Consider the following 14,824-nt stretch of genomic DNA (forward strand, 5'->3'; position numbering starts at 1 on the left):
ATGGGTACTGGGGAATCAAACTCGGGTTGTTAGACTTTGCAGGCAAATACCTTAGCCACTGAGCCATCTCTCCAGCCCCCCCCCCCCAATTTTCACTCTGTAGTCTCAGGGTGGCCTGGAACTCACGGTGATCTTCCTACTTCTACCTCCCAAGTACTGGGATTAAAGGCGTGCCCCACCACGCCCAGCTTCAGCTTCTACTTTTTATTTTATGTTATTTATTTGAGGTGGTGAAGAGAGGGGCAAGAGGCAGATAGAGAGAGAATGGGTGCACCAGGGTCTCCAGCCACGGATAAAAACTCCAGATGCATGTACTGGGGAATTGAACCTGGGGCCTTAGTCTTCACAGGCAAGCACCTTAACTGCTAAGCCATTTCTCCAGCCTTTTAATATTTTTATTTATTTATTTGCAAGGAAAGAAGGAGGGAGGGAGAATAGGCATGCCAAGGCCTCTAGCTGCTATAAATAACTCCAGATGCATATGCCACTTTGTGCATCTGGCTTTACATGGGAACTGGGGCATCAAACCTGGGTTGTTAGACTTTACATGCAAGTGTCTTAATTGCTGAGCCATCTCTCCAGTCCCCTATTTTCTTTTCTTGCCTTTTTTTTTTAAAAAAAATTTGTTTCTGGGCTGGAGAGATGGCTTAGTGGTTAAGCACTTGCCTGTGAAGCCTAAGGACCCTGGTTCGAGGCTCAATTCCCCAGGACCCACGTTAGCCAGATGCACATGGGGGCGCATGCATCTGGAGTTCGTTTAGAGAGGCTGGAAGCTTTGGCGTGCCCATTCTCTCCCTCCCTCCCTCCCTCCCTCTCTCTCTCTCCCTCTCTCTCTCTCAATCTCTCTCTCCCTCTCTCTCTCTCTCTCTCTCTCTCTCTCTCTCTCTCTCTCTCTCTCCCTCCCTCCCTCCCTCCCTCCCTTCCTCCCTCTCTCCCTCCTTGGCTAATATGCACAAAGCCCTGAGTTCCATCCCCACATTAGCAAGTCATGGGATTATGTTTGTAATCTCAGCACTCAAGAGGTGGAGGCAGGAGGATCAGGAATCCAAGGTCATCCTCAGATGCACAGTGAGTTTGAGACCAGCCTTGACTACAATAAACATTATTATACACACACATACACACAGAGAGAGAGAGAGAGAGATGGGAAGAGAGTGCTGGGAAGATGGCTCAGTGAATAAAGCACCTGCCATACAACTCCAGTTCCCTGACTTCTGATGTGTTCCCATCCCCAGGCCATATGTAAAAGCTGGCCCGCACACAGACTAAGAAAATACATTAATTTTGCCTGGGATGGTGGCACACGCCTTTAATCCCAGCGCTCAAACAGGCAGAGGTAGGAGGATCACTGTGAGTTCGAGTCCAGACTGGAACTACAGAGTGAGTTCCAGGTCAGCCTGGGCTACAGTGAGACCCTACCTTGAGAAAAATGAAACTAAGGCTGGAGAGATGGCTCAGCAGTTAAGATATTTGCCTGCAAAGCCTAAGGACCCAGGTTCAATTCCCCAGTACCCACGCTATGCCAGTGGTGCATGCATCTGGAGTTTGTTTGCAGTGGCTGGAAGCCCTGGTGCATCCATTCTCTCTCTCTCTTATAAATAAATAAATATTTAAAAATAAAACCTAACTGGAAGCTGGGCGGGGTGGCACGTACCTTTAATCCCAGCACTTGGGAGGCAGAGGTAGGAGGATCGCCGTGAGCTCGAGGCCACCCTGAGACTACATAGTGAATTCCAGGCCAGCTTGGACAAGAGTGAAACCCTACCTCAAAAAACAAAATAAAAAAAAATATATTACAATAATGATATTTTGGGACTCTCCAAGGTCAGATTCCACAATTTGCTTCTGTATATCTTTATTTATTTGTTTATTATTTTGGGGGTTTTTTGAGGTAGGGTCTCACTCTGGCCCAGCTGACCTGGAATTCACTACAAAGTCTCAAGGTGGCCTTGAACTCCCGGGGATCCTCCTACCTCTGCTTCTTGAGTGCAGGGATTCAAGGTGTGCACCACCACGCCCCGCTGCAGCTTTATTTTTGTGATGGCTCTGTAAGAAAGGCCGGCTTCACTTTAAAGGGCCTTGCTGGGCATGCATTTCAGTTACCACAATTCACTAGGTAATAATGTCTAAGTCTGCCAAGAACATGGTTCACATTTCAGCTGCCAGTGGCATCGGAACTGTGAGTTATTTGCATAACATATAAAATTACCTTCCAGCCCTTCAGTTCAGTATTGTCCCTGGAGATCAGGAGATAAACCATATAAAATACTGAGAGTAGGAAGACCTGTCAGCGTTCACTCTTCATGTGGCCACTGGCTCTCTGGCGTCTTATGTTGGATCTTGCATATACATAAAGCTTTTGAGTTTGGCTATCAAGAGAAGCAGGGCTGGAGGGATGGCTGGCTTAGCAGTTAAGGCATTTTCCTGCAGAGCCAAAGGACACGGGTTTGATTCCCCAGGACCCATGTTAGCCGGATGCACAAGGGGGCGCACACATCTGGAGTTCTTCTGCAGTGGCATGCCCTGGCTTGCCTATTCTCTCTCTCCCTCTTTCTCTCTCAGATAAATAAAAATAAAATATTAAGAGAAGCAGAGAAGTTAGGGGGCTGGAGACATGGCTCAATGGTTAAGGGGCTTTTCTGCAAAGCCTAAGGATCCTGGTTCAATTCCCCAGTACCCAGGTAAGCCAGATGCACAAGGTGGTGCATGCATCTGAAGTTTGTTAGAGGCTCTGGCACACCCATTGTCTCTCTTCCTATCTGCCTCTCTCTCTCTCTCTCTCTCTCTCTGTGTGTGTGTGTGTGTCTGCTTGCAAGTAAGTAAGTAAATAAAATAAAATAAAATAACAATAATTTAGCCAGGTGTGGTGGTGCATGCCTTTAATCCCAGCAGCTGGGAGGGAGAGGTAGGAGGATCACTGTGGGTTTGAAGCCACCCTGAGTCTACATAGTGAATTCCAGGTCAGCCTTGGCTAGAGTGAGACCCTACCTTGACAAACCAAAAGTAAAAATAAAACAAAAACAATTTAAAAGCAGAAGAGAAGTTAGCAAGTGAGGCTGGAATGTGAGATTAAAGGTGATCTCCTTTCATTCATACTGAGCTTTGTTTTGGTTTGGTTTTGGTTTTTTCTTTTTTTTATATATATTTTTTCTTGATTTAGGTGAAGATAGTCTTTCTATTTTTTTCTCTCTCTCAATTTTTTTTTGCACTTCATTATTTATTTAGATGTTTAAGCTCTTGCACTAAGTTTTTACAAGCTGGTGAACACTGACAAATTATTTCTCCCACAGAACTAGAACCACACATTCCTAGACAGTATAAATATATGGTTGAACTCACATTAAAACACGTCGCCATTTTTAAAAAAATTTTTTTTATTAGTTTTCTATTCAGCAAATACAGGCAGTTTGGTACCATTGTTAGGCTCATCCGTGACCTACCCCCTCCCCAATGGGAGGGCCCCTCCTTATTGATGTATATGGGTTGTGCATTGTGGAGTTAGCCCACAGTTATTGGTATGATAAATGTCTCTAAATATCATGACCCAACATGTGGCTCTGACATACCTTCCCCCACCTCTTCGGCAAAATTTCCCTGAGCCATGTTGGGTTCATTTTTGGTCTGCTTCAGTGATGAGGTGTTGGGGGCCTCTGAGGCTCTGGCTTTCTGATTTGGTAGGAGTTGATTTTTCTGTGTGTTGGTCTCCTTCCCCCTTGTGCTGGTATCTGGTTCATCAGAAAAACAGCACCTTTGCTTGTTTTGCCAATTTTCCTTAGTTTCAGTCGGGGCCTTTTTGAGGTATGATGGGGTGGCTCTCTCCTTAGGATCTGCATCTATCTGAAAAAGAGAAGCAGAATCTCCAACAGAGAATAAGTTAGCACCAGGACAAATGAGATAACCCTTACTTTTTTAATACAGAGTTTAATAGGTGTAGGCCCTCTTGTACCCCATGATTGATGGTAGCTTGAATAATGGAGAGTGGGCTTATGCTTGGGTATGGTTCTGACTTGTTTCCCAGCTCCAGCTATGGGTCCTGCACCACTGAGGGGATCAGTTAGCCAAACCAAGAGCAGTTGGGTCCCCACCATGGCTGTGTGCCACTATTACACTTGTGTGGGCATCACAACAGGTTATTTGTTGCTAAGTAGGTTAGACTATGAGTTGCTTGGACAGATATTGGTCATTTCCCCCAGTTGCCCATGTAGCACCTTCTGGCACTAGACAACACATCACCATTTTATCAATTACATAATAAAACAAATTATCAAGTATCCAATTATTAAGTTACATAGCTCAAAAGGCATATAAAATATTAGATGTCTGCTCAGTTCGTTAGCAGACCCCACCTTTTTGCAAGTTTGGAAAGAGGAAAATCATAATTCAAACAAAAAAAAAAAAAGCTGGCAAAGAACTTTTGTTAAGTATGGAAAAAATTAAGTATTTTAGAAATTTTGATTAAGAATTGTTTACAACAAAGCATCTCTACCTTTATAAACATTTACTAAATTAAAGAGCACATTCTCTGCTATACAAGACAAAGGCAACATCTGATGGAGATAGTGAACAGCCTCTCTCCCATTCTTTCTTCAGGCCCTGCCTGTTTGTGTGCACCTCAGAGTGCAAACATTAAATTAACTATAAGGCTTTTTGTTTGTCTGGAGACATTAAAGACATGTGTTTCTTCAACAATGCAGATTTTCAAAATGGAGGTTTTTCCACAACAGCATAAAAGACAGAATGACATTAAAATAATCACCAAAAGAGTTGGTTAAAAGAAAAAATCAACACTTGAGCAAATCTGATGTGTCCTGGTATGAATGTGGGAAATATAAATATAAAGTGAGCAGAAAACTATATATATAGACCCTGAGTTTGAAATGACTGAAGGAATGAACCACCCAGGGTCTAGTGTCCTTAGCTCCTGAGCGTTGGTTCTGTGTGATACTAAAAATGTACAATGTTGTGCTAAACGCTTCGGCAACTAATTGTCTTACACGCTGTTGCAGTCCGGTTCGCATTGCTGTTAGAAATCACCCAACCAAGAGCAGCTTCTGGGAAAAAGAGATTTATTTTGGCTTACAGGCTCGAGGGGAAGCTCCACGATGGCAGGGGAAAACGATGGCATGAGCAGAGGGTGGATATCACCCCCTGGCCAACATAAGGTGGACCATAGCAACAGGAGGGTGTGCCAAACACTGGCAGGGGGAAACTGGCTATAAAGCCCATAAGCCTGCCCCCAACAATACACTCCCTCCAGGAGGTGTTAATTCCCAAATATTCATCAGCTGGGAACCTAGCATTCAAAACACCTAAGTTTATGGGGGACACCTGAATCAAACCACCACACACGCCTTATGTACTGACAAGATTCTGCCGTAGGGAACATTTAAAGACACCCATGGCCACATGATTTTACGAAAGGTCAATTGGTACAAATAATAATCACATTTTAAATGCTGACCAGCAAGAATCTTTTGCTAAGTGTCCAAATAAGTTGATCATAACCCAAACTTAGAGGTTGCAAGTCTATCAAGCTTATAGCCTGGGAAAACACTCCTATGGACTTCATTAGAATTATTCACCAAGCCAAAATGTTGGCTAATTATGTATGACAAAAACAGGTCTTGTCTGAAGTCCCATATCCAAGGCAATAGCATCAGGCACCCCAGTTTTATTGGATACAACAGTTGATTCTATGACCATTGGAGTCTTTGAAGTGCAGCTGCATTTTAGGATGATACTTCAAATACAAAAGTTGCTTGCTATTGAAAGCACCACGCCGCTTTTGCCTTATGAATTGTACTGCATCTTCATATTTCATACCACCTTCAATCAATCCTAGGGCAACAAGCACTGGAGTTCTCCCAAGTCCTGCAACACAACGCAATACAAGAACCAGGTTCTTCACGAAACTTGATTTTTACAAGACTTAACCAGTCATCAACAATCTGGTTGGAAGGTGGTGCACCATCATCAAAAGGCCAATCAAGAACACGAATGCCTTCTTTCTCCACAAGAGCAGTGTCGTAAGTTGCTTCACATACTCTTACTATTGTGGTCACTCCATACTGCTTAAGTTCCTCTATAAATTTATTTAAGGTTGCACTGGTTGGATTGTGAGTAATAAGGAATCTCATGTTCTTGTATGTGACTTCCACAGGAGCAAGGCCGTTCATTCGAGCCATGTTAATTTAGTTTAAAAAACAAAAACAAAAAAGCCCTCAATAGGGTTATGAAAGAATTAAAAAAAAAAAACTGAACACAGAAAGGGAGCAAAAAAAAAAATAAAATAAAAAAACACTGAAGTCTACTTCAATATACTCCACTTGAACTTCTCAGTGCTTTTGAGTATGGAGCTGAGAGAAATGGGAAATGAAAGGAACCTCCTAACAAGAAGCAGCAACTCATCAATCCAGGAATACTGAGGCAATATAAAGAAGTGCCCTGAGGTTGACCCCATCCAGGTCTGAGCTCTTGCTAAAGCTGTGGATCTCACGTCCACACTGCCGTGTCCAGGCTAACCACTCTTATGGGGGCTTCTTGGTGGAGTAGTAATGGATCTCTATAGTTCACTTGTCTGCATAGAGATCGTGCTGTGCCTGGCAGTAATCTCCACTGCCTTTCAGAAACCCCATAAATGTGTGACCAAGAACACCACAGAATGGAGGAATATGTCTACTCATTGAAGATTGTGGCCTAATCATACAGCCGGTCCCGAGCGGGGGCGGCAGGGCAGGAGGCGGCGGTGGTCCTGGTGAGGCGGCGGGGCCACCAGACTACCATGCAGTGAGCGGCTCCTCTCAATTTTTATTAACATTTTCCATGATTATAAAAAGTATCCCATGGTAATACCCTCCCCCCCCCCCACTTTCCCCTTTGAAATTCCATGGTTTTGGTTTTTTCAAGGTAAGGTCTCACCTGGAACTCATTCTGTAGTCCCAGACTGGCCTTGAACTCATAGCAATCCTCCTATCTCTGCCTCCCAAGGGCAGGGGGTAAAGGTGTGTGCCAACATGCCTGGCACGTATTGAGCATTTTAGGAATTCAACTGTTCTGACCCGATAAAAAGAAAGGGCAAAGAAGGGAAAAAGGGAAGGAAGTCGAGAGGGAAAGAAGAAAAAGAAAGGGAAGAAGGGGCCAGGCATGGTGGTACCCACCTAAGGGCCCAGGTTCAATTCTCCAGTGCCCACATAAGCCAGATGCACAAGGTGGTACATTCATCTGAACTTTGTTTTTAGCGGCTGGAGACCCTGGCATGCCCATTTACTTTCTCTCTTGCAAATAAATAAACAAAATATTTTTTATTTTAAAAAATATTTATTTATGGGCTGGAGAGATGGCTTAGTGGTTAAGCGCTTGCCTGTGAAGCCTAAGGACCCCGGTTCGAGGCTCGGTTCCCCAGGTCCCACGTTAGCCAGATGCACAAGGGGGCGCACGCGTCTGGAGTTCGTTTGCAGAGGCTGGAAGCCCTGGCGTGCCCATTCTCTCTCTCTCCCTCTATCTGTCTTTCTCTCTGTGTCTGCCGCTCTCAAATAAATAAATAAATAAATTTTTAAAAAGTTATTTATTTGAGAGGGGGAAAGAAGCAGAGGGAGGTAGGGGAGAGAGATAGACAGAATGCGCATGCCAGGGCCTCAAGCTACTGTAAATGAACTCCAGATGCATGTGCCCTCTTGTGCATCTGGCTTACATGGGTCCTGGAGAGTCAAACCAAGATCCTCTGGCTTTGCAGGCAAATGGCTTAACCATTAAGCCATCTCTTCAGCCTCTGAACAAAATATTTTAAATAAAAGATACATATTTGTCTTGGTGTTGCTTCCAAACAGAAGGAGACTCCTTCATCTGGTGACCAAAGATAAAGAAATACGTTCACTGAATTGGGGAGATGGCTCAGCAGCCAAAGGTGCTTGCTTACAAAGCCTGAGGCCCCTGGTTTGATTCTCCAGTACACAGTAAAGCCAGATGCACAAAGTGGCATGTGTCTGGAGTTCTTTGCAGTGGCAGGAGGTCCTGGCCCATCCATTCTCTCTCTCTTACCATGGGATATATAAATACTTTAAAAAATTGGGCTGGAGAGATGGCTTAGCAGTTAAGCACTTGCCTGTGAAGCCTAAGGACCCCGGTTCGAGGCTCGCTTCCCCAGGTCCCACGTTAGCCAGATGCACAAGGGGGCACACGCGTCTGGAGTTCGTTTGCAGAGGCTGGAAGCCCTGGCGCGCCCATTCTCTCTCTCTCCCTCTATCTGTCTTTCTCTCTGTGTCTGTCGCTCTCAAATAAATAAATAAAAAATTAAAAAAATATATATATATATTAAGGCTGGAGGTGGCTCATGCCTTTTGTCTCAGCACTTGGGAAGTAGAGTATGACTCTAACTCAACACTCAGAGAACTGGAGAGCCGAGCCCCGCCCTTCCTCTCTGGCTACTTGTTTATTGAAGAGCTGGCTTGTCAGCAGCCTGAAGCTCTCCCCCAGCTGCAGGCTGCTTGTGGTCAGAGGCCCACAACAGGGGGGACAGGTGCTGTCTTCCTGCTCTCCTCACATGCTGCCAAGGCTAAGAGGCGGACAGTTTCTGGGGCACATGCACCAATCTCCACTCTAGGCCCAGAACCAAGACAGCATGGGTATCTCTGGGCTGAGGTGACCTGGGTAGAGAGACACTTGATGGCTGTTGGAGACAGGCTGGGATAATGTAAGAGTGGATCAGGCAGAGCCACAGAGCTTACCTCAGCTGTGACCAGGACAGCAGTACCTGAACCAGAGGCAGCAGGAAAGTGAAACAGAACCATTGCTTGCCAAGCATGGTACTGTACCCCTATGATACCACCATTCAAGAAGTTGACGCTAGCGGGGCGTGGTGGCACACTCCTTTCATCCCAGTACTCGGGAGGCAGAGGGAGGAGGAGGATCATCATGAGTTCGAGGCCAGCCTGAGACTACATAGTGAATTCCAGGTCAACTGGACCAGAGCAAGACCCTACCTTGAAAAACCAAACAAAACAAGTTAAAAATATGGAGACAGAGAGAATATGAGTGTGCCAGGACCTTGTGCTGCTGCAAACAAATTCCCCATACAGGTGCCCCTTTGCATCTGGCTTTATGTGGGTACTGGGGAATTGTACCCAGGCTGTCAGGCTTAGCAAGCAAGTGCCTTAACCACTGAACAATCTCTCTAATAATTTTTTTTTTAAGCTGCACATGGTGGTATACACTTTTAATCCCAGCACTCAGGAGGCAGAGGTAGGAGGACCGCTATCAGCTCGAGGCCACTCTGAGACTATGTAGTGAGTTGCAGGTCAGCCTGGGTTACAAAGAGACCCTACCTCAAACCACCCCCACCAAAAAAAATCACAAATCTCTCAGCCTTGACAATGGCAGAAAAAACTAGCAATGGGAGGTGTTTGATTCCTAGAAACAATAACTTTTCCTCGATTTTATTTATTATTTTGTTTGTTTTTGGAGATAGGATCTCATTTAGCCCAGGCTGTCCTTGAATTCCCTGTGTACCCGATGATGACCTTGAACTTTTGAACTTCCTTCCTCTACCTCCCAAGGGCTAGGATTAGAGGTGGGAGCCACTGTATCCAGTTTTTACAGCTCTGGGATCCAACCCAGGGCCTCTTGGGCATGCTACACAAGCTCACAACCACATCCCCAGGACCTGTTCTTTGTTTGTTTTATTTATTTTTTTGGTCTTTCGAGGTAGGATCTTGCTCTAGACCAGGCTGACCTATGTTATGGGGTCCCGTGTCACACAAGTAGGACCACAGACTCACAGAATGTGAGGCAAAGTTTTATTGGGCAAAAAGAAAGAAAAAGAAGAAAGTTGGTGCACCAAGTCTGCATCCCAGAGTTCGAGATCTCAAGATGCAGCCCTGAACTGTTCAGAATGTCAGCTTTTATTGAAAATAATCAGATGAGGCTTATAGTAAAAATAGGATTGGGAGTTAAACCACAGAATTACATTGGTAAACAAGGGGGGAGGATATTCCAAGAAGTCACAAAGCTACACAGGTCACATAGCAAGAACTGAGGAAAGAAACATTCCATGTTATATAATCACAAAGATCTCTAGAAACAAAGAGATACAGTAAGGTCATGGAACATTGCACAGAGGGATCATCCCATTCCTTTCACATTCCACTTTCCACCCAGTAACTCTGCAGTGCCAGGCTGGCCTTGAACTCATGGCATTCCTCCTACCTCTGCCTCCGAGTGCTGGGATTAGGGGTATACGCCACCACACCTAGCTGTGTGTACATGTATGTGTAATTTCTTTTTGTTTTTTGAGGTAGGGTCTCACTCTAGCCCAGTCTGACCTGGAATTCACTCTGTAGTCTCAGGGTGGCCTCAAACTCACAGCGATCCTCCTAACTCTGTCTCATGAGGTCTGGGATTAAAGGCATGTGCCACCATGCCCGGCTCATTGTTTATTTATTTATTATTTTTTTTATTTGATAGAGAGAAAGACAGATAGAGAGAGAATGGGCATGCCAGGGCCTCAAGCCAGTGAATTCCAGGTCAGCCTGGGCTAGAGTGAGACCCTTCCTTGAAAAACAAAAACAAAAAAACAATCAAACCTGGCTCTATTTTTATTTTACTTTTTATTTATTAGAGAGAAAGGCAGATAGATAGACAGACAGACATGAGAGAGAAAGAACGGGCATGCCATTCTCTTTCAGTTACTGCAAACGAACTCCAGACACATGTTCCACCTTGTGCATCTGGCTTACGTAGGTCCTAAGGAATCAAACCTGGGTCCTTTGGCTTTGCAGGCAAGCACCTTGACCACTAAGCAATCTCTCTAGCCCCCCCCCCTTTAAAGTTTTTTATTTTATTTTATTTTATTTGTTAATTATTACAGAGACAGAGAATGACTTAGCAGTTAAGGTGTTTGCCTGCAAAGCCAAAGGACCCAGGTTCGATTCTCCAGGACCCACGTTAGCCAGATGCATAAGGGGTCACATGCATCTGGAATTCATTTTTAGTGACTGGAGGCCCTGGTGCACCCATTCTATCCCTCACTCCCTCCCTCCTTCCCTCCCCCTCCCTCTCTCTGACAAATAAATAAATAAAAATAAAATATTTTTACAAAACTAAAGTGGGAACAGCCTAGATGTCCCTCAACTGATGAGTGGATAATGAAGATATGGCACATTTTTACAATGGAGTTCTACTCAGCGGTAAAGAAACAGGAAGTTATGAAATTTGCAGGAAAATGGATGGATCTGGAAAGGATTATACTAAGTGAGGTAACCAAGGCCCAGAAAGCCAAGCGCCACATGTTCTCTCTCATATGTGGATCCTAGCTACAGATGACTGGGCTTCTGTGTGAGAAGGAAAAAACTCAGTAGCAGAGGCCAGTAAACGAAAAAAGAGATATAAAGGGAAGAGAAAGGAAGGGAAGGGGTACTTAATAGGATGGTATTGTATATATGTAAGTAGAAGAATAGATTAATGGGGGTGAAAAGGCCCAAAGTGAGGTCAGGGGAAGAGATTAAGTAAAGGAAAGGTGGAGGGAGGGCTAATCAAAATCTAAGAGTATGCAAATAAATCTTATGGAATCCTCTGCTTTTGGACAATGGAACACTCAGGAGCCATAGATCGTTGTTAGAAAAATTTCAGTGCCAGGGATGAGATACCTCCAGTGAGTTGTTGGCCAGGGAGGTCCCTGATGCCCCCAAAACACTATAGGCCATTGCTGAGTCCCTTGGTTTCCACCAGGAATAGATGGTAAAACCCTGTTGCTGAAGACTCCACATGCTTAGAGTGCAAGGCCACTGGGAAATCCTGCTGGAACTGAGTTGATAGCCTCCTCCATGTAGACCAGCTGACAGAAAGCTGGAGAAATCCATTCTACATACAGTTCAATGGGACAGAGAAAAATCACCAGTGAAGATACTCAACAGTGGACCATGCAAACCTTATATTTGGCCAGACAGGCCAAATGAGCCAATGGGTGTAATAGTGGCACATCTGTTATGGGGGAAACCAACTGCCCTCGAAATGGACTGGAGGCAAGTTCCATGGGAGGGAATACATCCCTGATACTGAAAACTTAAAACAGGGGTAGTCATGAGCCCTAGGGGGTAACATCTGCTGATATATGGATAAATGTATATACTATGCTTATCAAACTGCCCAGTAAGCACTTCTCTTAATGTCCATACCCTTATATTAATGCTACTCTCACTTTTGGTAGAGAACCTTCACTTTTCAGATGGCAGTGACCTTGGGATGACTCAGAAAGTATCATGGTGCTGGAAAGAAGTGACTGGAGTACTGAGTAATATCTCAATCACACCTTCCAAGGCTAGGGTCTAATGTGGAAGAGGTGGTGGAAAGAATGTAAGAGCCAAAGGAAGGGTAGGACTCCTTACAATGTGATCCCTCCAGACATAAAATGGCCTGGATATCCATGACCTCACAGTGCCTGACACTATCTGCACAAAACCATCATAAGAGAAGGAAAAGATCATGATATCAAAATAAAAGAGAGACTGGGCTGGAGAGATGGCATAGCAGTTAAGTGCTTGCCTGTGAAGCCTATGGACCCCGGTTCGAGGCTCGGTTCCCCAGGTCCCACATTAGCCAGATGCACAAGGGGGCGCTCACGTCTGGAGTTCGTTTGCAGTGGCTGGAAGCCCTGGCATGCCCATTCTCTCTCTCACTCTCTATCTGCCTCTTTCTCTCTCTGTCACTCTCAAATAATCAAAGAAATAAATAAAAATCTTTAAAATAAAAAATAAAAGAGAGACTGATTGAGATGGGGAGGGGATATGATGGAGAATTGAATTTCAAAGGGGAAAGTGGGGCGAGGGAGGGTATTACCATGGGATATTTTTATAATCATAGAAGATGTTAATAAAAATTGAGAAAAAAATAAAGGACATTAATAAAAAAAGAAAAAGTGGGGGGCTGGAGAAATGGTTTAGTAGTTAACTGCTTGCCAGTGAAGCCTAAGGACCCTGGTTTGAGGTTCGACTTCCCAGTACCCACATAAGCCAGATGTACAAGTTGGCACATGCATCTGGAAATTTCAAGATATTCGGGACACTATGAAAATATCAAACATAAGAATTCAGGTTATGGTAGAAGAATTTTACTCCAAAAGCTTAGTAGGCTTTTTCAACAAAATCATAAAAGAAAACTTCTCCCAAATTGGGAAAGAGATGCCAATGCAGATACAGGAAGCCTCTAAAACACCAAACAGAAAAAACCTGGAAAGAACCTTTCCTCTCCATATTATAATTAAATTACCAAACATACAAACCAAAGAAAATATTTTGAAAGCAGTTAGAGGCAAAAAGCAAGTCACATACAAAGGCAAGCCCATCAGGATCATAGCAGATGACTCAACACTTTAAAAGCCAGAAGGGCTTGGAATATTTCTGAAAGATAACAACTGTCAACCAAGGTTACTTTATCCTACCCAGCTATCCATTCAAATAGACAGAGAATTAAGGACATTCTACAACAAAAGCAGGCTAGAGGAATATTTGAAGACAAAACCAGCTCTACAGAAAATACCTGAAAGAATCCTCCATGCTGAAGAGAAAGAAAACACACATATAAAGAACCTGGAAAAAAAACAAACCATACTCAAATACTAGTTAACACAAGAAAGCAAAGGTAAAACCAGAAGAACTACAAAACAAGCAATATGGCAAAAATAAATACACACCTTTCAATAATAACTCTTAATATCAACAGCCTAAATGCCCCAACCAAAAGACATAAGTTGGTACACTGGGTTAAACAGCAGGATCCTTCAATTTGTTGCCTCCAAGAAACTCACCTTTCTACAAAGAATGGACACTATCTTAGGGTAAAAGGTTGCAAAACAGTGTTTCAAGAAAATGGGCCTAGAAAAACAAGCAGGGGTTGCTATCCTAATATCTGACAAGGTAGACCTCAGTCCAACATTAGTTAGGAAAGATAAGGAAGGCCACTTTATATTGATTAAAGGCACACTCCAACAGGAGGACATGACAATCCTAAACATATATGAACCTAACATGGGGGCTCACGACTTCATCAAACAAATGCTATTAGAACTAAGGTCACAGATAACACCAAACACAGTGGTAGTGGTGACTTCAACACCCCACTCTCATCAATTGACAGGTCATCCCAGGAAAAAATAAACAGAGAGGCATCTGGACTAAATGAGGTCATAGAAGGAATGGACCTAACAGATATATACAGGACATTTCATCCAAAGGCTGCAGAATATACATTCTTTTCAGCAGCACATGGAACATTCTCTAAAATAGACCATATATTAGGACACAAAGCAAATCTTAACAAATATAGGAAAATTGAAATAATTCCTTGTATTCTATCTGATCACAATGGGATCAAGCTACAAATCAATAGCAAGAAAAGCTATAGAGCATACACAAAATCACAGAAACTAAACAATACACTACTAAAGGATGACTGGGTCAATGAAAAAAATCAAAAAGGAAATAAAAAAATTCACAGAGTGAAATGATAATAACAACACAACATACCAAAACCTTTGGGACACAATGAAGGCAGTCCTAAGAGGGAAATTTATAGCTTTAAGAGCCTATATTAAGACATTACAAAGGTCACAAGTAAACAACTTAATGCTTCACCTTAAAGCCTTGGAACAAAGGAAACTGAAAACCAGTAGATGGGAAAAAATAATAAAGACTAGGATAGAAATTAATGAAATAGAAACAACAACAACAACAACAACAAAATCCAAAGAGTCAATCAAAGAAAGAGTTGAGCTGGGTGTGGTGACGCATGCCTTTAATCCCAGCACTCAGGAGGCAGAGGTAGGAGGATCGCTGTG

General features: G+C 43.5%; 1 pseudogene; it reads right to left on the reverse strand.

The window, feature by feature from the left end:
- Positions 1-5,641: 5,641 nt before the first annotated feature.
- LOC101602486 lies at positions 5,642-6,185 on the reverse strand (annotated as a pseudogene).
- Between the last annotated feature and the right edge of the window lie 8,639 nt (positions 6,186-14,824).

The sequence above is a fragment of the Jaculus jaculus genome, chromosome 14 (assembly GCF_020740685.1).
Source record: "Jaculus jaculus isolate mJacJac1 chromosome 14, mJacJac1.mat.Y.cur, whole genome shotgun sequence".
In the NCBI taxonomy this organism is placed as follows: Eukaryota; Metazoa; Chordata; class Mammalia; order Rodentia; family Dipodidae; genus Jaculus; species Jaculus jaculus.